The sequence below is a fragment of the Mytilus galloprovincialis genome, chromosome 6 (assembly GCF_965363235.1).
Source record: "Mytilus galloprovincialis chromosome 6, xbMytGall1.hap1.1, whole genome shotgun sequence".
Taxonomy (NCBI): Eukaryota; Metazoa; Mollusca; class Bivalvia; order Mytilida; family Mytilidae; genus Mytilus; species Mytilus galloprovincialis.
The window spans coordinates 48,041,675-48,064,670 of NC_134843.1; the positions used below are offsets into that span (position 1 = coordinate 48,041,675).

The 22,996-nt window shown below is 33.7% G+C and overlaps 1 long non-coding RNA gene across 1 annotated transcript; it reads right to left on the reverse strand.

Moving 5' to 3' along the window:
* Positions 1 to 21,955, reverse strand: LOC143079741 (uncharacterized). The gene is made up of 5 exons (XR_012979473.1): positions 21,821 to 21,955; positions 15,142 to 15,270; positions 8,055 to 8,166; positions 5,882 to 6,052; positions 1 to 595 (listed from the first exon to the last, which is right to left on the reverse strand). It is a non-coding gene; the product is annotated as an uncharacterized LOC143079741 (long non-coding RNA).
* Between the last annotated feature and the right edge of the window lie 1,041 nt (positions 21,956 to 22,996).

A 22,996-nucleotide genomic window follows, 5' to 3' on the forward strand; every position in this document is an offset into this window, starting at 1 on the left:
TGGCTTATAGACTCTCAGGAAATAAGGTTAATGATTGGAAATGACTAATCAAGTTGAAATTAATTTCCGGTATACCAATATCCAACGGTCCTTTTGATTTTTGACGTATTTCAGGATGGAAAATTTAAAAACCAAACTTATAATTTAAAAGACATAATGTAATTTCATTATCCATGATTCCACAAAATTTTGTATGTCAAATGAAATTGGTATAATGCAGTTTATAAGTAAGCAGTCCTATTTTGTTAATGTCAAACAACACGCAGTTCACTGTGTTCATTCTAAGCGAACCTAGCGTAAGGAGTTGATGATACGGTTGAGTGCTGGACAATGACAGCTGTGGGTCCGTTTACTGCAGGAGTAAGGATGATACCATTTGGAGCTCCAGTGTATGGAGTTCTCATACAAGAAATATGAACGATGACGGCAATCAGCTCAAAGAACAGACCAAAGGACATGATGACCAGTGAGTATGGGAAGGACTTCTCAAATCCAACGTTACTAGATTCTAGTTGTTCTCCGTAGGTGTCCGTCACCATATCCATCTTCGTGTGTATGATGATGAATTCGATAACCAAAATGCCGCCACAAATACCTGTATAAAACATAATGTAGGATTATTTTGAGCGAAAGGTTGCATTCGGTTTCAAACATTTGTGAGGGGACGCTCATCTCACAAATGTAGCTTTTATGTATTTTTCTCAAAACCCCACTTTTTAGGCCCTATGTCCAACATTTCCACCTTTTTGTCGAGCTTGCGACTTTTGTCGCAAAAGCGAGACATATAGCGCTATTGGTTAAAAATTCATTACATTGGAACAAAATGATAACTTGATCTAACTTGTCATGGTGTAAACTATATACCAATTTTCAAATCAATATCTTCAAGCATGACGAAAAAATGTGCGGAAAAACGGATTATTTGAAGTCCAAGGACTGCACAAAATCATCCGACCGGAAGAAAATTCTAACTCGATCTATAACTTGTCATAATAAGACAATATACCAAATATCAAATTATTATCTTTAAGCATGAAGAAAATTTCGTAAGGGTTCCGCGGAACTCAGTGTCTCGCCTACTTTTGCTGTAAATCGCAGGCTAAACAAAAATGAGGAATAATAATAAAAATATTCCTCGATACGATCTTTTAATTGTAAGAAGCTTCTGTCCATGTTTGGTACAAATCGAGGATAGTTTATGAATCTAATAAATGTTTTAAAAATTTTAACTGCAGACTGTATGTAATGTTAACAGGAAGAACCAGATGCTCCGCAGGGCGTAGCTTTATACGACCGCAGAGGTTGAACCCTGAACGGTTGGGGCAAGTATGGACACAACATTCAAGCTGGATTCAGCTCTAAATTTGGATTGTGATTAAATAGTTGACACAGCATAGGTTTCTGACACAGAATGAATGTGTTCTAATGAACTTAAAATTTTTGTTTTCTCTTAGAGCAATTCACTATGCTGTTGAATATTAATCCTCTCAAAAAAATGTTTGAAGAAATTTTCTTTTTTATTTATGAAATTTCAAATGAGAAAAATTGAACCCAATTTTTTTAATCACATCCCCCTTTCCCTTATTCCAAAACTAATCTCAATTAAAATTTCTAATGGAGTTTGCAACAATAACTACTCATTTAAATACATCATAAAATATTAAGATGTAAAAAAACTGCTTGTTATCACTGAATGGTAAAGATTATTTTAATTTATCAGTTGGTAGTAAAAAGTGAATATACATTGTATATTGTATATAACAAAGATTTAAGTTGATTCTGGACAAAGAAAGATAACTCCAATTAAAAAAAAATCTTGCTATTGCACAATATTTTGCAATTAGATATTTCTTGCTTACTATTCTGGACAAAGAAAGATAACTCTAATTAAAAAAAAATTTGCTATTTCACAATATTGTGCAATTAGATATTTCTTGCCATTGCGCAATACTGTGCAATTGAAAAGACTTGCTATTGCACAATACTTAATATAATAATTTTAGATCCTGAATTGGACCAACTTGAAAACTGGGCCCATAATAAAAAATCTAAGTACATTTTTGGATTCAGCATATCAAAGAACCCCAAGATTTCAATTTTTGTTAAAATCAGACTAAGTTTAATTTTGGACCCTTTGGACTTTAGTGTAGACCAATTTGAAAACAGGACCAAAAATGAAGAATCTACATACACAGTTAGATTTGGTATATCAAAGAACCCCATTTATTCAATTTTTGATGAAATCAAACAAAGTTTAATTTTGGACCCCGATTTGGACCAACTTGAAAACTGGGCCAATAATCAAGAATCTAAGTACATTTTTAGATTCAGTATATCAAAGAACCTAACTGATTCATTTTTGGTCAAAATCAAACTAAGTTTAATTTTGGACCCTTTGGACCTTAATGTAGACCAATTTGAAAACGGGACCAAAAGTTAAGAATCTACATACACAGTCATGACAGTTAGATTCGGCATATCAAAGAACCCCAATTATTCAATTTTGATGAAATCAAACAAAGTTTAATTTTGGACCCTTTGGGCCCCTTATTCTGTTGGGACCAAAACTCCCAAAATCAATACCAACCTTCCTTTTATGGTCATAAACCTTGTGTTTAAATTTCATAGATTTCTATTTACTTATACTAACGTTATGGTGCGAAAACCAAGAAAAATGCTTATTTGGGTCCCTTTTTGGCCCCTAATTCCTAAACTGTTGGGACCTAAACTCTCAAAATCAATACCAACCTTCCTTTTGTAGTCATTAACATTGTATTTAAATTTCATTGATTTCTATTTACTTAAACTAAAGTTATTGTGCGAAAACCAAGAATAATGCTTATTTGGGCCCTTTTTTGGCCCCTAATTCCTAAACTGTTGAAACCAAAACTCCCAAAATCAATCCCAACCGTTCTTTTGTGGTCATAAACCTTGTGTCAAAATTTCATAGATTTCTATTCACTTAAACTAAAGTTATAGTGCGAAAACCAAGAAAATGCTTATTTGGGCCCTTTTTGGCCCCTAATTCCTAAAATGTTGGGACCAAAACTCCCAAAATCAATCCCAACCTTCCTTTTGTGGTCATAAACCTTGTGTTAAAATTTCATAGATTTCCATTCACTTTTACTAAAGTTAGAGTGCGAAAACTAAAAGTATTCGGACGACGACGACGACGACGACGACGACGACGCAGACGACGACGACGACGCAGACGACGACGACGCAGACGACGACGCCAACGTGATAGCAATATAGGACGAAAAATTTTTCAAATTTTGCGGTCGTATTAAAAACTAAGTCCATTTTTTTTAAGTAAAATACAGAAAACGGGTACAAAATTTTAACAAAATTTCCTTTTAGATACTAGATTTTGATCATAAACAACTTCTGCCCAAATTTGATACAAATCGAGGATAGTTTAAGAAAGTTACTAAAATTTTAAAACTTTAACCAGAGTAAATGTAATGTTTCCTGGCAGAAAAAACTAACTGTGGATTTATAATTCTAATGCAATTATTTTGTATCAATGGTTCTGATTGGATGACAGTTAGCGTAACATTCTCTATCTCCTTGTCTGTAACTAAGGAAGCCGACATTTTGAATTGCTGAATGTATTGACATGTAATTTCTACAATAATAAGACAAAAAACTCACTTGTTGTATCTAAAAATCTTCTTTTTATCAAATTTTATTACATTCTGAAGCGGCACAAAAGCCAGCAAACGCCCGGTGTTTATGTTTGACGCCGGAAGCATACCTATGACGTCAACTAGTGTAGGGATCAAAGAAGATAACATATTTTCGCGGAATTTTCTTTAATGAAGATTTTACACTAAAATAATGATTGAAATTTAATTATGAACTAGTTTTGCATTAGAATAGAGATAACTGTATTGTATTTGAAGCTTTGCGGACGTCCATCGGTAGTTTTACTGTCGCAAATACCCGTTTACCTGTCTCCGCTCCGCGTCGCCAGGTAAACTAAATTTGCAAATACAATACAGTTATCTCTTAAGTTAAATACGGCAAAAATGGATTTTTTATTTACAAAATTTACCTCTGGAACTATCTTATGATCATAAACAAGCTTCTGTCCAAGTTTGGTAGAAATTCAGGATAGCTTATCAAAACTTAATAAAATTTCAAAAACTTTAACCACAGAGTATATATGTGTGGACTCCGCCGACGACGACGACGCCGACGCCGACAACGACGACGACGACAGAATGCTGGATCGCTATGTGTCGCTTTTTCGACAAAAGTCGAAGGCTCGACAAAAATGGAGAATGTGTCTCCATGGACACAGATGATGCCCCGCTTTTATACCAAAGTATAAAGGACCGTACGGTGACCTATAGTTGTTAATTTCTGTCATTTTCGAACAAAAATGGTCGTCAAACGATAACAGTGACGCCACTGAAATTTGAACTTGATCTGATTTTTGTGGTAAAAAGTATTTTGTACAGGTTTCATAATGTTTGGTTGGGGCAAACTTAATTAGAGAATGGAAACCAACTTTGAGACGTACGTATAGACGGGCAAGGGAAAAAATTAACATAAAAATAAAGCCTGTTTATCTGAATTTTACTTATAAATGGACTTAGTTTTTTTGCCAGGAAACATAACATTCAATCTTTGTTCAAAGATTTTAAAATTTAAATAACTTTCTCAAAGTATCGGTACCCTGGATGTGTACCAAACTTGGACAGAAGCTTTTTCATGATCAAAAGCTAGTATCTAGAAGGAAATTATGCAAAAACGTATATTTCCTGTTATATCCATATATTACTTATAAATGGACTTAGTTTTTCTTCCAGTTAACAAACTGTACATACAGTCTGCAGTTAAAGTTTTTAAAACATTTATTAGATACATAAACCATCCTGGATGTTTACCAAACTTAGAAGCTTCATACAATCATAAGATAGTATCTAGAGGAAAATGTAAAAATCATCATCTTTATCATTTGTTCATTCAATCAACTCTTTTCTAAATCTATAGATTTGATTGCATACTGTAGTCAATTTTTACAAGCATAACTTATTGTATACATTTCAAACATTTCATTTCATTAACTGTAAATCTATTATGTGCATTCCCCTATCACACTGAAAATATAGACAACAACAAAAATAGGTGAGACACTTCACATGGAACCCTTACTATCTTTTTTACCTGTAAAATACCCCATCCCCACATTTTTACCCCCTATATCCAACATCTTAAAATCCCACATCCCCACATTTTTACCCCCTATATCCAACTTCTTAAAATCCCACAACCCCACATTTTTACCCCCTATATCCAACATCTTAAAAATCCCACATCCCCACATTTTTACCCCCTATATCCAACATCTTAAAATCCCACATCCCCACATTTTTACCCCCTATATCCAACATCTTAAAATCCCACATCCCCCCATTTTTACCCCCTATATCCAACATCTTAAAATCCCACATCCCCACATTTTTACCCCCTATATCCAACATCTTAAAAAGCGTGTCATCCTCCTCATTTCCCAAAAATTGCTTCCATCGAAGATATCTTGTGCAGTAACTTCTTTTATTTGACTTTCCTATCACGACTTCGATTAATGCTTTTTTTTTAAAGAACATGTTTTGATAGGCATTAGCTAAGAATTTCCATTGCGTAATCGCCTTTCCGGAAATTTTGATTTACCGTAAATTTGCAGTTGGGCAAGTTATTTATTTAAAGTTTGATACTGTCTAAATTTGGATTGCGATCAAATTTTTGGTATAATATAGGTTTCTGACACAAAATAAATGTGGTCAAAGATCTTAATGTGAATGTATCACCTCCTTTCTAATTCTACATAGAATATTGTTTAAATCACTCGGATATTATATTACGTTCTTACCTCCTATTATAGAGAGCACAAGTCCTGTAACGGCTAAATTGCTAGATCGAGGTCTGATGCTGTCTTGTTCTCTCACAACACTCAAACCATAAATAATGGCTAATATAGTTCCACAACCACAGCCAATTAAGGCTCCGATAGCTTCAACTAAATACTCTGTAAATCTGAAACCTGAAACAGATGAACAATAAAAATTATTCATCAAGAACATTTCATTATACAATTAATGCAAAATGAAAAGAAAAGTTTTTTGTATAAGAAATGCATCTATTGCAAAGATGCAAAGTTGAACATAACATTTTCAATAAGTACATAGAAACAACTGGGACAAATTCATTTGTTAATACATTGTCCCAGGATACAATTTAAATGTTTATGCAACTATGAAACTATGAAACCAGCACGTTATTATTCCTATGCTTCGGTATATAATACATTGGATAACAGAATGCCGACTGTGCACTTAAGGATGTAGTCATGTCACTAGATAGATATAAAAAGATTTGGTATCAGTGCAAATGAGACAACTCTTCATCCAAGTCATAATTTGTAAAAGAAAAAGCATTATAGGTCAAAGTACGGTCTTCAACACGGAACATTGGCTCGCACCGAACAGCAAGCTATCAAGGGTTTATGATTTTTTGTCAACTGTTCGGACTATGAAACCAGCACGTTATACTTAAGTTTTTTTCCCTTCGGATACAGCGTAAAATATTTCGCCCCATAACACTTTTCCTTTCATAGAAGACTTCCTTAGCTCATTAAAAGGTAATTTCGAACCTTTAAGCAGATTTTTGTCTTATGTTTTGAGACCCAAGTCACCCAATTAATGCCAATGCTAATTAACTGCTTAGCTGAGCGCTGCTGGATACGACCGCAGAAGTCCAACCCTGAACCGTTGTAGCAAAATGGACACAATATTCCCGCTTTATACAGGTCTGAATTTGGATTGTAACTAAATATTTGACACATAATAGGTTTCTGACACAGAATAACTGTAGTCAAAGAACTTAAGATAAGTAAAATGATATGAATTTATACTCAATTTTTTGCTTTTGTGCAATACACCATGCTGTTGCGAATTGCCCACCTTCCCAAAAATTAAAAAAAAATACCCCCTTTTTTTTAATTTTGTGCAATACACCATGCTGTTCTATATTGAGCCCAACCCCGAAATAAAATTTGTATCCCCCTTTATTTTTGCCTCCAAAAAATATAGATATGAAGAATTTTTCTTTTTAATTTCTGAAATCGGAAATGAGAAAAAATGCCCCCTCCCCACCCCCCTTTTTCAAAAAATGTTTTCCCTCAAGATATGGTCATAATCTCAATTCAAATTTCCATTGGAGATGCAACCATAATTACCTATTTAAATACATTATAAAAGTCTTAAAATAGAAAATTATTATTCCTTAATCAGCATAAATTAAATAGTAATTTCTTAAAGTAAATTGCCAGCTTTAACCTTATCGCCTCAAGACAATACAAAAATTCTTTATACATAATTTTAAAGCAGTGTATGGTAGGTAATATGTTTGAATTACATCCCTTACACTGCTTTAAAAATTGTCTTTGTTGGGCCTCTTTTTGGCCTTTTTTCCTAAACTGTTAGGATCATAACCTCCAAAATTAATCCCAACCTACCTTTTGTGGTTATTAACCTTGTGTTTAAATTTCATAGACTTGTATTTACTTATAATAAAGTAATTGTGCGGAAACCAACCGTCTTCGGACGACGACGACGACGACGACAACGTGATACCAATATACGACCACATATTTTTTTGCGGTCGTATAAAAATAAGGTAAAAGCCCGAGTTAACCTTTTCCCGCCATTTTAGTCCAACAAATTATTTAAAAATAAGTAGTTCCATAACCTATCAATATTTTTAGCTTATTGTGTTCCTTGAGTAATGCTCTTCTGTCTGATAGTATCATTTCTAAATTCTATATTTTTTAGACACTAAATTCTATATTTTTTAAATTTCACCTATTAAAGTACATTCTTAACATAGTTTACTGTGATTATAGGCCTAAAATGACACGTTTATCCTCCTACTGATTTCAACTTTCATTAAAAAATACCGCGACTTATAAGTTCGTATAAGACTAAATGCTACATTTGTTAGAACTTTGATGTATAAGGGTTACTGTATATGTTAAGCACACTTACTGTCAACTGATTTGGTCGCACGCTCCATAGCAGCAGCATTTGACATAGTCAAACAAGTGTCAATAGCAGATTCCTGTACACATACTCGACTGTAAAATATATTCATGTTGATCTAAAAAACAAAAGGTTTTCTAAATTACTGTACCAGCTTATGCCCTGGTCACAACAGATCGTACGATTTTTTGTCGAGGAAGATCTATTAAAAAGTTGTCGTGGCTCTGTCGTGCAAAATGTCAAAAAATTATTTCGAGTGGTCACATTAGCTACGACATGTTCACGATGACTCCACGATTGTTTAACGACAAAAAAAAAATGTAATTGTACTGTCGTGGGTTTGTCGCAAGTCGGTCGTGCGACAGTCGTGCGACAATCTTGAGTTGTTTGGGGCTATGTTTTTAGGTTTTCATGTCATGGGATGCGCATGTTACTGTCGTGCCACTATCGTACGACTGTCGCACAACAGTCGTGGGTCACTCGCGCGTTTGACTCCGAACTACTAGTATATAAAAAAGGCCCGATTTATTGGGTTGGTGATGTGAGGGGCGACTCTCAGCAAAAGTTCTTGAAACATGCCAGGCTCCATCCGCATGAATCAAACGAAATCACCGGCAGACTCCCGCTTCAACTCTTGCATCAGTGTAATATACTGCTCAAAAATCAGTTCGATCCATGGTCCAACCCACTAACATCGGGCGTTTCGCTGGTTCCTATGCTGTTAACGGGCTCGAATAAACGCTAACGGGACCATATTTTGCTATTGTTGGATTCCTGTAAGGCGCCTATTTAGCTGGGCCAAGTGTAATCGTTCTGGTGTATATACCATCCTCTTTAAACGGCAGACTATATGTTTTTTTCCAAACATTTATTCCCACCAAATTGTATTCTTCTAAATAAAACGAAAACATGTTGCACGATAGTGCGACAGACAATCAAAGTTGTGCGAGCATCGTACGAAATTTGGTATTCGCGAGACAATCGTGCAACCGTATCACGAGTGTCTTGCGACAGTCGTGAGATTGTCTTCCCACCGTCGTGCGACAGTCGTACGATTAATTTTTATTAAAATGGTTTATGTTGGTACCCACGACAATGTGTTTATCGCACGACAGTCCCACGACTGTGGTAAGACACTCTCACGACAGCCACAAGATAGTGACACGATAAAAAAATCGTAGAGCAAAAAAGGTGCATGTCCAGTTTTCGTCCCACGACACACGTCAGCGCCACGATGCTAAAAATATCGTGCGACTGTCGTACGACGATCACAGATGACCCGCGATTTGACAAAATTTCATGTCGTGGAGCTGCATAGATGTGTCGTGGGTTCGTTGTCACCAGGGCTTAAATATCAATTTTCGTAAAATGTATGGTCTCACCAACCAATCAAACTTCAAATCTTTATATCCAACATATCATAAAATAAATTTGGGGTTGCAACCATCGCATCATATAAATTAGGGCACCGATTTTCACTGAAGAATATTAGTAGTACGTGTTGTTGATTGAGTATGCTGACAATTCCACAATAATTTGCAAATTAATGGGCAATGGGTCCATGGGACACAATTAATGCCCCCACTTTCATATAACGTTATGACGGGACATAGCTCAAGAACAGTGAAAGTGACGCTTCTCAAATTATTACTTAATCTGGGTTTTGTGGTAATAAGAATTGTGTAGTAGGTTTTTGGTTGAGGCAAACTTTAAAACGAAAGAAAACGGAAACAGCATTTTTTACATCTGTAAAGTGGCATAACTCTAGAAAAGTAAAAGTTACACCACCAAAAATCAAACTAGAAATGTGTTTTGTGGTATAAACATTGTTTTAAATTTTCATAGAATTTTGTTCAGGCAAACTAAAGTTAGAGAACGGAAACCAATTTCGGGACGTACCGACGGACGTACAGATGGACAAGGGTAAAACTGAATGCCCTCTATTATGGCTGTTGGATAATAAGTAATAATTTGCTTTACTTATATATGATCCAATATTCATAATCTGAATACATGGTTTGATTCGGAATATCAAAGAACCCCAAAAATTATTTTTTGATGAAATAAAACAAAACTTTTATGTTGGACCCTTTTGACCTCAATTTAATAAGGGGGTCGAAAATCCAAATTTAAAATACATGATTAGACTCATATTATAAAATAACCAATCCAAAATTCAAAAAAGTTGTGCCAAATACGGCTAAGGTAATCTATTCCTGGGATAAGAAAATCCTTAGTTTTTCGAAAAATTCAAAGTTTTGTAAACAGGAACCCAGATTTGAACCAACTTGAAAACTGGGCCCAAAATCAAACATATATATACTTTTAGATTCAGCATGTCAAAGAATCTAACAATCCAACAATAACAATCCAAAATTTTAATACATGGTTAGATTCTGCATATTTAAGAGTCCCAAGTATTAAAAGACTTTGAATTAAACCCCATTAAAATTGGTCCACAAAAGTATTTTTTTTTTTGCCCCCTTTTCCTACATTATGGCCATTGCCCCCGAAATCAATCACAGCTTTCTTTTGTGATATGAAACCTTGTGATAAAATTTCATAGAGCTCCATTAACTTACACTTAACTTATTGTCCTGACCAAGAAAATGATTGTTTTTACATCAATCCCTAAACAGTTCGGACAATTACTCCAAAATCCAATCCCAACATTTCTTGTGGGGTATGGAACCTTGTGAGATCCAATACACTTATACTCAAGTTATTGTCTGGAACCCAAATGTTTTCGGACGACGACGCGAGACCTCGCTGACAACGTCACATTATGATAGAAAGTGTTTGTATTGTTAATTTCCATTGTTTTAGTGTATTATATCTATATGGACTTCCAAATACCGTTTCGATCCCTAACATCACTGAAGAGACATATATTGTCGAAATCTAGATCTGGTGTACAAAAAAAATATTGACACCTTGTGTTGTGGCATGACATCTTGGTCACAAGTTTATCGTTTTCTGTTTAGTATTAAATTAATATTAAGATCCATTTTGTTACATCTCGTGATCAATTTTATTTGGCAATCGCAAATGGCAGTCAGCAGGGTTTAAGAACATCAGTTGTTCGACCTGTTAGTCAAATGCGCTTTGTTTAAATATTCTTTTTCACTTTTTTGGTCTTTTGGAAAACGTTGTTTGTGCTGTATTTAGACCCTTCTACAACAAAATTTGTTTTACATGCACACGTATAAAAATTGCGGTTTTTATCCAACGCAATCATAGGTTTGAACGTAGTTTTCAATTTAGACTCGTTTATATTTTTTCGTTTGGGCTTGTATCATATTTTCCCTCCGGTTTATATGATCCGTTCATCCTATATTGACTCTTAAAATTCAAGAGTCTATCTGAAATTGAGGGTAAATTATATGGCCTTAAATATATACCTTTTCGATCCCTAACATCACTGAAGACACATATATTGTCGAAATCTAGATTTGTTGTACAAAAAAAATAATGACACCTTGTGTTGTGGCATGAAATCTTGGTCAAAAGTTTATCGTTTTCTGTTTAGTATTAAATTTATATTAAGATCCATTTTGTTACATCTCGTGATCAATTTTATTTGACAATCGCCAATGGCAGTCAGCAGGGTTTAAGAACATCAGTTGTTCGACCTGTTAGTCAAATGCGCTTTGTTTAAATATTCTTTTTCACTTTTTTGGTCTTTTGGAAAACGTTGTTTGTGCTGTATTTAGACCCTTCTACAACAAAATTTGTTTTACATGCACACGTATAAAAATTGCGGTTTTTATCCAACGCAATCATAGGTTTGAACGTAGTTTTCAATTTAGACTCGTTTATATTTTTTCGTTTGGGCTTGTATCATATTTTCCCTCCGGTTTATATGATCCGTTCATCCTATATTGACTCTTAAAATTCAAGAGTCTATCTGAAATTGAGGGTAAATTATATGGCCTTAAATATATACCTTTTCGATCCCTAACATCACTGAAGACACATATATTGTCGAAATCTAGATTTGTTGTACAAAAAAAATAATGACACCTTGTGTTGTGGCATGAAATCTTGGTCAAAAGTTTATCGTTTTCTGTTTAGTATTAAATTTATATTAAGATCCATTTTGTTACATCTCGTGATCAATTTTATTTGACAATCGCCAATGGCAGTCAGCAGGGTTTAAGAACATCAGTTGTTCGACCTGTTAGTCAAACGCGCTTTGTTTAAATATACTTTTTCACTTTTTTGGTCTTTTGGAACATGTTGTTTGTGCTGTATTTAGACCCTTCTACAACAAAATTTGTTTTACATGCACACGTATAAAAATTGCGGTTTTTATCCAACGCAATCATAGGTTTGAACGTAGTTTTCAATTTAGACTCGTTTATATTTTTTCGTTTGGGAATGTATCATATTTTCCCTCCGGTTTATATGATCCGTTCATCCTATACTGACTCTTAAAATTCAAGAGTCTATCTGAAATTGAGGGTAAATTATATTGCCTTCCAAATACCGTTTCGATCCCTAACATCACTGAAGAGACATATATTGTCGAAATCTAGATCTGGTGAACAAAAAAAAAAAATATTGACACCTTGTGTTGTGGCATGACATCTTGGTCACAAATTTATCGTTTTCTGTTTAGTATTAAATTTATATCAAGATCCAGTTTGTTACATCTCGTGATCAATTTTATTTGGCAATCGCCAATGGCAGTCAGCAGGGTTTAAGAACATCAGTTGTTCGACCTGTTAGTCAAATGCGCTTTGTTTAAATATACTTTTTCACTTTTTTGGTCTTTTGGAACATGTTGTTTGTGCTGTATTTAGACTCTTCTACAACGAAATTTGTTTTACATGCACAAGTATAAAAATTGCGGTTTTTATCCAACGCAATCATAGGTTTGAACGTAGTTTTCAATTTAGATTCGTTTGTATATATAGTCAAGGATAAATCTTACGGGGCGATGGATCATATAATCATGATTCAGTACACTACAAAATATAATATATAACTAGTCTAACATCACCAAAAACACAATAAAACGAACAATATGTTAGATATTTCGGATAACAGATATCCTTAATCCTCGGTAATTGCACGATGACAAATGAATCCTGTCAATTCAAATTAAGACTCTATCAAAATCTTGAAATTTATGTCACGTTTTATTGTGACAGTTGAGATGTTAAACAACTGGGTGAGATACAGTCCCAATAAACAGTCCTGACCGATCTAAGCTGGTACAATATTTAAAATATGACAACGGTATAGCAATTGCAACAGAGACTGCGTATTTAAACATAAAAAAAAAATATAGTAATTAGATGATAAGAAAAATGAGTATCGACTGTTTATTGGGACTGTATTTCCACGCAGTTGTCACCACCTTTGAGAATTTAGACTTGTGCCAGTTCACATCGTAAATAACTATTTTTATTTTGGCATATCTTTGTAGTCTTTGCGCCGTGTTTGGAAATTTTAAAATTGTTCCAGCGTTCGCTCAAATTGTATAAATTTCAAGATTTTGATAGAGTCTTAATTTGAATTGACATGATTCATTTGTCATCGTGCAATTACCGAGGAAGGATATCTGTTATCCGAAATATCTAACATATTGTTCGTTTTATTGTGACAGTTGAGATGTTAAACAACTGGGTGAGATACAGTCCCAATAAACAGTCCTGACCGATCTAAGCTGGTAAAATATTTAAAATATGACAACGGTAGAGCAATTGCAACAGAGACTGCGTATTTAAACATAAAAAAAAAATATAGTAATTAGATGATAAGAAAAATGAGTATCGACTGTTTATTGGGACTGTATTTCCACGCAGTTGTCACCACCTTTGAGAATTTAGACTTGTGCCAGTTCACATCGTAAATAACTATTTTTATTTTGGCATATCTTTGTAGTCTTTGCGCCGTGTTTGGAAATTTTAAAATTGTTCCAGCGTTCGCTCAAATTGTATAAATTTCAAGATTTTGATAGAGTCTTAATTTGAATTGACATGATTCATTTGTCATCGTGCAATTACCGAGGAAGGATATCTGTTATCCGAAATATCTACATATTGTTCGTTTTATTGTGTTTATATATATATTGGTGTAATTTTCAGACTTATATATATATATATATATATATATATATATATATATATATATATATATATATATATATAATATTATAAAATATAAAATTGAGAATGGAAATGGGGAATGTGCCAAAGAGACAACAACCCGACCATAGAAAAAAACAACAGCAGAAGGTCCACCAACAGGTCTTCAATGTAGCGAGAAATTCCCGCACCCGGAGGCGTCCTTCAGCTGGCCCCTAAACAAATATATACTAGTTCAGTGATAATGAACTCCATACTAATTTCCAAATTGTACACAAGAAACTAAAATTAAAATAATACAAGACTAACAAAGGCCAGAGGCTCCTGACTTGGGACAGGCGCAAAAATGCGGCGGGGTTAAACATGTTTGTGAGATCTCAACCCTCCCCCTATACCTCTAGCCAATGTAGAAAAGTAAACGCATAACAATACGTATATCATGCATAGTGTTTGTTAGCCATTGGCCCATATCGGCGTAAAGTGCTTTTTCAATAAAGTTTAAAGTTATTCCATAAAAAATTATACAACCAAATTTTGCGGTCGTATAAAAAAATGTAATATGTTAACATCATGTATCCTTATGTGATACATGTATCTATATTTTGGGTTATAGATAACCTCAGCAGTATTTGGCAAAACTTGAAGGATTTTTTGGTCCTTAATTGACTTCAACTTTGTACTTTATGTGGCCTTTTTACCTTTTTCGATTGTAGTGTCACTGATGAGTCTTTTGTAGACGAAACGCGCATCGGGCGCATATACAAAATTTCAGTCCTGGTATCTATGATGAGTTTATTCACTTCTTTGAAACGATCAAAATGATTAATTGTCTTGAATAAAAGGAAAACATTAATAGGAGATAAAAGTATGAACATTGCAATTTCATGGTGTCCGCGTGTTCTGCTACACTTTTAAAAATATGCACAAGAAACTCGTGTTGGTAAAATAGTTATGGACTCTGCCAGATAACCTATAGACGGTATAAAAAATAGTCTTACCGAAACATCATTCTCGCCTGACTTGACGTCAATTCCAAACCATCCTGGTGTGACTAATCCAACCAATAGTAAAACTCCTGCTACAATACTGATTCCAATTAAGCCAGCTCCACCCATTTTTTCTATTTTCTGAAACATATTTTTAGTGAAAATCAAGTTTTCAGTAGAAATAGAGGAGTAGAAAATGTAACTTTGATTTTACACCAAAGTCACTTTATTAAATAAAGGCAACAGTAGTATACCAAGGTTAGAAAGTCATAAATCGATTGATAGAAAACAAATCCGGATTACAAACTAAAACCGAGGAAAACACATCAACTATAAGAGGAAAACAACAGAAACACTAAAGTGCAACAAAAAAAAAAAAACAAACTACAATGTAACACACACAGAAACGAACTATAAGATAACAACTGCCTTTTTCCTGACTTGGTACAGGACATTTTAACACAATGAAGGCAGCACCTTTTTGCACAATTATTATCTTTGGGCATTTATTTCCAAAGAAACCAAGGGCGTGTTTTTTGTTCATCTTCATCGGTAGTGAGCAAGATGAGGTCCATTTCATTTTTTCTGCTTGGGAAGATCTGCTGTTCCTCTTATTTCTCTTCTTTTAAATAGGTGGTTTAGACGTTAGAGTTACATAACAAACATGGCGTCGTTAAGTCTAAACGACTTTAATAAAATGAATGCAGATATAATAGAATGTGTGCTGTCCTGTGATGAACGTTTTTAGGTATTGAAGCCTTATGCAAACATCCCTGCATGTATGGACAATAAGCTGGATAAATATGAGAACTACATGAACAATAACAGTTAGGCTTAAGGGGCGACTTTTTGATATTCTGGGGAGGGGGTTGCAGGATGATTTTGGCGGATTTATTTTCTTTTCATTATCAATAGGTCCCTCATCTTCGCTAGCTAAGGGTTACGATCCGCTCCCCTCCTGAGAGCAGAGTGAGTCGTAAACTGTGGCTTGCGGAGATGTTAATCCATAACCATGCCTGTATATTTTCAGCTTTTACCAGCCAAAAATATTCCTATTCATAATCATCAGGTCTGTCCCCAACCCCTAACAAAACATTTCAAATGGTTTTCTCCTTATCTGACACGAGTTTGAATTGATTGGTACTTTGTTGCTTATTTTTATCATCCAGGGACAAATATTTCATTTATTTTCAGGAAAACTAAAAGTCTAAATGTCAAGTAATTAATATAAATAAAATGCTTCGCTGAGCGCTGCCTGATACGACCGCAGAGGTCGAAGTTTGAACAGTTGGGACAAGTTTTGACACACTATTCAAGCTTGATACTGTCTGAATTTGGATTGTGATAGAATTTTTGACATAATAAATGTGATCTTAAAATTTTGAAATGGGACAATAAATTCACCTAGAATGGTCTGGAATTCATAATCAAACAACATGGTAAAATTCAGCAAATTAAAAAAAATATATACCAAGAAATCTTCAATTACAGTTTATTGGCTATAACAGTTCTTTATTTTCTGATAAATCATCGTAAACTTCATTTATGTCATCCAACATAATAAAAAAATATGAAATATGCGACGGCAAATTAATTTTTTTTGTTTATTGCTTCTTCTACAGAATATCTCCATGCAGAAGAGGTACATATTCATTTTATTGGACTCCTCACCAATGCAATACACCCTATGCATTGTTTATTACAAATAAATTGGGCATTTTTACAAATGTTCAGTCATGGTAAAAAAACAGGAAGACTTTATGTTGACATTGCTCCAGGTTTTTAAATACTCTACGCTTCGTTGTTTATTTTTCAAAAGCAATCAACTTGAAAGAAATCTTATGGTGAATAGTCACATTTGTGTGGGAAAGAATTTAAAGTTTACAACGGCAATACTACCATGAATACGCGTATTAACGCAGTTTTGTTCATGATTCTTCCTATGTTTGCATAATAACCTTTGCGAAATAACGCAGACCTCAAACATAGGATTCAAGATTTCAAGATTTTATTGTGCACTCTTGACACAAGAGGCAGATATACATTATATACAGCTTGACAGAAGATGTGCAATAACACAGGAAGAAATATATAAAGTTTGGTGGCAATGATACGCTTCCGTACTATTTCTTCCTAAATATTTCATGTTAAACGTTAATTGTGTAATCTAACTTCAAAATCATGTTAATGTCCTTTTCCTTTAAGTGACATCGGGTGTCAAATTCATGTTAACCGATTTGAATCACATTCTCAAATTTTTAACACATTTAAACTAGAGGCTCTTAAGAGCCTGTGTCGCTCACCTTGGTCTATGTGCATATTCAACAAAGGATATAGATAAATTCATGACAAAATTGTGTTTTGGTGATGGTGATGTGTTTGTAGATCTTACTTTACTGAACATTCTTGCTGCTTACAATTATCTCTATCTATAATGATTGGCTCAGTAGTTTCAGTGGAAAATGTTAGTAAAAATTTACAAATTTTATGAAAATTGTTACAGTCAAATTGACAATAACTCCTTAGGGGGTCAATTATTGACCATTATGGTCATGTTGACTTATTTTTAGGTCTTACTTTGCTGTACATTATTGCTGTTTACAGTTTACTTCTATCTATAATAATATTCAAGATAATAACAAAAAAACGGCAAAATTTCCTTAAAATTACCAATTCAGGGGCAGCAACATAACAACCAGTTGTCCAATTCATCTGAAAATTGAAAGGAGATAGATCTTGACCTGATTAAAAATTTCACCCCTGTCAGATTTGCTCTAAATGCTTTAGTTTTTGAGTTATAAGCAAAAAACTACATTTGACCTCTATGTTCTATGTTTAGCTATGGCAGCCATCTTGGTTGGTTTGCCGGATCACCGAACACATTTATTTAACAAGATACCCAAATGATGATTGTGGCCAAGTTTGGTTTAATTTGGCCCAGTAGTTTTAGAGGAGAAGATTTTTGTAAAAGATAACTAAGATTTACGAAAAATGGTTAAAAATTTACTATAAAGGGCAATAACTCCTAAAGGGGTCAACTGACCATTTTGGTCTGTTGACTTATTTGTAAATCTTACTTTGCTGAACATTATTGCTGTTTGCAGTTTATCTCTATCTATAATAATATTCAAGATAATGACCAAAAACAGCAAAAATTCCTTAAAATTATCAATTCAGGGGCAGCAACCCAACAACCGGTTGTCCGATTCATCTTAAAATTTCAGGGCAGATAGATCTTGACCTGATAAACAAATTAACCCAGGTCAGATTGCTCTAAATGCTTTGGTTTTTGAGTTATAAGCCAAAAACTGCATTTTACCCCTATGTTCTATTTTTAGCCATGGCGGCCATATTGGGTTGGTCGGGTCACCGGACACAATTTTTAAACTAGATACCCTATTCTAATAATGATTTTGGCCATGTTCGGTTTAATTTGGCCCAGTAGTTTCAGAGGAGAAGATTTTTGTAAAAGTTAACGACGACGGACGACAGACGACGGACGCCGGACGCCACGTGATGAGAAAACAAAAAAAAAACGTATATCCAAATTAAAAAGGTCTAAAATAAACAGTTTACAAGACATGGGCTCGATATGCATCATCGTTTCGTGTGAGCCGACAATCATATAAGTGATATAGTCCCTAAACATAAATATAACTATAAATATAAATAGATAGTGAACCCGTGCAACTCGATTTTGTTTCAGGTCTATTTGATTTCTTCTTACAGGTAAAGGTATATGTTAATCATCGTTTATACCGGTATAAGAATGAACTGTTGTGGATCGATTAGTCAATCAAATAATCTACTTATGTTCATGATGTTTCACTTTCAATGTTCACATTCTTTTCTTTTCCTTTTAATAACTGAAAATGCATAATTCATGCGTAATCCACCAGCTAAGGGGTAGATTGAAAGTTACATGCATATTGATTTAATTAGGTCGAATTATTCACTTTTAAGTGATTAATAATTCATCATCAGTGTTCTTAGCTTATTTTGATAAATTGAGCCATACTGCTAAAAACGAAACATCACTTCACTATTTCACTGTCATTAATCATCGAACAAAACAAATCATATTCTATTTTTTATATATCTCGTAGCTAGTGCACTTTTATGACAAGTGTTCATTCAGAAAATCCTTTATAAACCAAATGCTCTGCAGGGCGCAGCTTTATACGACCGCAGAGGTCGAACCCTGAACGGTTGGGGCAAGTATGGACACAACATTCAAGCTGGATACAGCTCTGAATTTGGATTGTGATTAAATAGTTGACACAGCATAGGTTACTGACACAGAATGAATGTGGTCTAATGAAATTTAAAAAAAAATAAATGTGCTTTTGAACAATTCACTATGCTGTTGAATATTAATCCTCTCAAAAGAAAAATATTTGAAGAAATTTTCTTTTTAAATTCTGAAATCTGAAATGAGAAAAAAAAATGACACCCCCTCTATTTTTTTTTTCACCTCCCCCTTTCCCTTATTCCAAAAATGATCTCAATTCAAATTTCTAATGCAGTTTGCATCAATAACTACTCATTTAAATACATCATAAAAATATATAATATAAAATGTCATACAGTCATGGTTAAAATTAATACTAATTAATAGTAACTTCTAAAAAAATCAATGGGAAAGTGTGTCCAAAGGGACACAGATGATGCCCCCGCTAGCATATAACGTTATAAAGGGACATAACTCAAGAACTGTAAAAGAGAAGCTGCCAAAAATTGAACTTAAACTAAGTTTAGAGGTAAATTAATAAGCAATATATACACATTTCAATAAATTTAGTTGAGACAAACTTCAGAAACTAAAAAATTCTTCAATTTTTTTCACTTGTAAAGGGGCATAACCCTAGAATAGTAATCAAAGTGCTTGTAATCACTGAAAGGTAAAGATTGCTTTAATTTATCAGTTGGTAGTAAAGTGAATATTGCATTGTGTATTGTATATAGCATTGATTTAAGTTGATTCAACTACTATTCTGGACAAAGAGAGATAACTCCAATTTTCAAAGAAAATTTCATAAAGCATTGGTTTTTGGTGATTCAACAACCATTCTGGACAAAGAAAGTTAACTCCAATTTATTGACTTGAAACTACAAAAATGCTTGTTTTCGGCCCCTTTTTGGCCCTTTATTTCTAGACTGTTTGCCCCATAACCCTTATATCCCAACCTTCTACTTATGGTATTAAACATTGTAGTACAATTTCAGAACAGTTGAAAGACTTATTGTCCTGAAACTAGATAAATGCTTGTTTTGGGCCCCTAATTCCTAAACCTTTGGGACCATAACCCCCAAAAATCAATCCCAAGTTTCCTTTTGTGGTTATAAACATTGTGTTATTTTTTTTTTTGATTTCTGTTTACTTATATTAAAGTTATTATCCGGAAACCATCTGTCTTCGGACGACGCTGACGACGACGACGACGTAATACCAATATACGATCTCAAAAATTTTTGCGGTCGTATAAAAAGGATCAAAATAATCACTGGGAATAACATTCGACCCAATGAAATTGAAAGCAAAGGGAAAGGGTCACATCAATGTAGGATACACAACTTGAATCAGTGTTTTTCTTTACTCTCACCCCTTGTAACTTAATTTGAAAAAAAAATATTTGTTAACCGGTATATGTGTTGAAAAAAATAAATTTGAATGCAAATGTATCATGCAGAATCATGAGTGGTGTTTCCTCAACAAAGATTGGCCGGTTGAATCATAACTGCTTTTAAACGTCTAGTGGCAAATATTTAAAAAGCATATTCAGGATGAGGACAAATTGACAATACATATTTACAATATGTAGGTCTTGAATAGGGTTCGACCGGAATTGAAGGGCTGAAAATTTGGACTGCCACTATGAGGGTTAGGGAAAGTGACAGACATTTAGCCTTGCAAGAGGCCTCCTCTCCCTAGCCAAGATTGCATGTTTATGAAATAATGAAACATTTCAAGTTATTCAAAGATACATGTAGATTAAAAAATCTATTATGTTATAAGTATTAGTATTCTGTCAAAATGAGATTTTATCTTCTAATTTAAAACGTATATTTTCATTATGCAATATGCTGGCCTTTGCCAATAATTGTAACGTATTAAAGCGCTGTACAGTGTGATTTGTGATAGTTTACCTATCCACGAAAAGTGACTCAAGAATGTTTAAAAATATCTTACAAAACATATGTTTGTTTACTATATGCACAAGAATATTAACAGTTTTATTATCATGAAAATTAGTAGATATCGAACTATTACTTATGATTTGTCTAATCTGCCAAAATTGTGTTCAATTACACGATAATAAGATCAGACACGACCAGTATCACGTGTCGAACTAAACATTTTCATGATTTATGTGCATTTTTTTCTAAACTTGATTCATGCACTCACTACAGCTGTCAACACACGCATTGATTTAACAAAAATCGATTGACTCAACTGTTGCATTACCTTTTTAAAACTTTAAGAAAATAAATTTAAATTCAAGCTATGATATATGATAGGTTATAATTTTAACGACTGAAAAATCAAAACAAAGAAACTAGTAATTTAAGAAAAATGTTTATGTATAATTAAGACTACAAATCAGGATCGATGACCTGTATTAACAGAAAAACTTTACATTTTATACATGTTACAATAATTCTCCAAAAACGTAGATAATATGGAACTTACCGAGTAAAGATCAGTGAAACGTATAAGACAAATTATTGATCCACCGATATAAAGCCGGATGCAAATTTTAGAACATGCGTATGCACAACCATAAGAACTATATATAGGTTATGAATAGCGTAAAAGCACTTAGACGACAATTGGACAATTGGGGGGTTAAACATACAAACAAGTTATATAATAAAATTATTTATTGTCTATACCGTTTCAATAGCAGACAAAAAGGAATTTCATCTTTTATAAAATTAAATGGATCTTGATTCCCGGTATAATTATGCATTAGATTTATAAATAATCGCAATTAATATAAGCTGATCTAAGTTTGTTATAATGTGAACGGTAACCTTGATCAGGGCCCTCGAAAAGGATTGTTAGGAAATACCTGATTTTCCCGGAAACATTTTGTTTTTTTACTTTGTATGATATATGGCTCCTCGGGGGGGCCACTTCAAACTTTTTTTGGTAGGGGTGAGCAGCTGAGCATCAAGTACCCCACCCTTTTCATATATTTTGTTAATCAAAAATATATACCTTGTCATATATTAATTAACAAAAAAACAGACCTATAGATATATTTCAATATTTTCCAATATTTTCCCCGCTCATCATCTTGTAAATAGTCGCAATAATATCACCCTCTTTTCCAATAAATTCGTCACAATCGTGTCATCTTAAACACTTTTTTCTTATTGCCGTTTTACATCTTTCATTATAAAGATATTCAATTCCAAATTACAATACATATAAAAGACGTTTGGTCAGATCATAGATGGTATTACATCTGTGGTCAGATAAATGTAATATCACCCCCAGAGCATGCAGAGTGTAACACCTTCACTGATTTTAACATGTTAAAATATTAATTTAAAACTGATAAAAACTGATAAAAAGTTTCATTGCCGTTCCCTCTTAAAGGACGCTGTCACAATGGAATTTCTTTAAATAATTGTTATCATGTTTTATGTATACAAACCCTTGAATGTTAATTAGGTGCAAATGTCAAAATAGTTGGATTTATTGCATCTATCACTGGCATCAGTGGAAATACCACATCAGAATAAATAGAGTTTAATTGGTTTGACAAATAAATGATGCATTTACGACTGTGGTTTAACCGCATCAAAAATAAATACGGACATCTGATTAGTTTCAGATACTTATGATATAATCAAGCAA